Genomic DNA, 1,801 nt, shown 5'->3' with positions numbered 1-1,801 from the left:
CGGAAGAGTAAAAGTGAGAGCCTCTGCGCTCAACATTATTCTCATACTAAATCCAAAACACAGCACTACACCTGCTACTAGGAAGAAAATTAACTCTATCCCAGCCAAAACCAGGACATTACCTCAAGAAAATACTCCTAAAACAACACTTACTTTGTCAGAGTATGTGAATAGTAAAGTAGAAATGAAATGAAAGAAAGTAAATGAAATAGTAGCGTAGAAATGAAAACAGAAAGACTGCTGGCTGGTTCTCTTCAGGAAGTTTATATTTTTTTCTGCTATTAGTAGTTATCAGAAATCTTGATAAGAAGCAAGAATGTAATATAAAGTACAAAACAAATCCTTATAAAAATAAAATATGTTTGCAGCATAATCATATACTAGAATCCTTCCCTCAGTACCAAATCATAGGAGTATAGAACATTTCTAATTAAAAACCACTGTAATTAAAAATATTGTCAGCAAGTTTTCATATATTTTAAACAGGTCCAGTTCTTTTTTAAGCATCAATAACATATAATAGAGATATTGCAAAAACTAAGAAGAATCACTTCTTAATTACCTATTTTAACCAAGATATGAATGTCACTCTATGATAATTTTTGCATCTTAAAATAATTATGCTGAAATTGCTATCTTCAGTTGTTATTACTTCTACTGAAAATAAAGGCTTCTGGTTACCATAGGACAGAATGGCACAATGTGTTTAGCTACAACCACACTGTGCTAGAAGGAAAGAATGCAGCACTACTGTAATTAAAAAATGAGATTTCCTCTGAGTTCACTTACCCTTCAAGCTAAAATGTGGTTTGATGTCTCATGGTCAACTCATGTACTGGGGATTAAGTTAATTAAGAGTTGCCCTAGTCTATTAAGGCTCCCTGTAGACTAATTATTAAAGTGCCTTGGACCATTACAAACCTACAGCGATAGAAAGTCACAAAAAGGGTTGCTTATATTACCAGCACTCCAGTACTCAGTAGATCATCTTTTCACTAAAGAACTTCCATGATAAGGAAGAGATTGCCTTCTCCTCTGCTTTTCTGCCATCTAAGGAATAGAAAAACGTACCAACAGGAAATATGCATATTCATTAGTGTTTCTTTTTTATATATTCACTTCCATATTCACTTCCATATGCTTTTATCATTTACCAAACTCCTTACAGGTGGAAAAGGTCCTCTTTATAATGTCCTATTTTTGTTTTCTTTTTCTAAATTGAGTTAGCATATATACAAGGCTTAGGGATTTTAAAAACTCTAATTATGAAATAAAAAATATATAGAAATATTAAACAGAATTTCTTACAGAAGTGCTGAAGCTGTCTGGAATAACATGACTTTTTCCTATATAGGATGACTTTTCCTTATTTTTTTCTGTCCTGTCTTTTGAGAAACCAGAAAAACATGAGGATTCTGGGAAAATGATTCTATTGTCTCACCCCAGTTTCACACCAATGTAGCTCTGCTCATTTCACTAAAGATTATCCTAGTTTAAAACCATGTCACAGAGAGAGGAGGAAGACCAATGAAGCGATAGAAGTGATCACATGGACAATATTCTTAAAATCTGATTTTGTTTACCATATCTACTTATTTCCTTTTAATTCTTAACTGAACTGAATATCTCCTAAGCGTAGATGCATTATGTCTCTTGACAACTGATTTTCCCCAATAAGGCTGACTGTACTTGCCTGCTAGCCACAGGCGTTTATCAGGTATTTCAGTAGAAACATCCAGGGTAACTCTGTGTGCTTTTCAAAATCCACCTTTGGATTTCCCCTTAAATTTCTAGCTATAGG

Source organism: Pygoscelis adeliae, unplaced genomic scaffold, assembly GCF_000699105.1.
Source record: "Pygoscelis adeliae isolate BGI_AS28 unplaced genomic scaffold, ASM69910v1 Scaffold133, whole genome shotgun sequence".
Lineage (NCBI taxonomy): Eukaryota > Metazoa > Chordata > Aves > Sphenisciformes > Spheniscidae > Pygoscelis > Pygoscelis adeliae.
Note: the sequence above shows the minus strand (reverse complement) of the source record.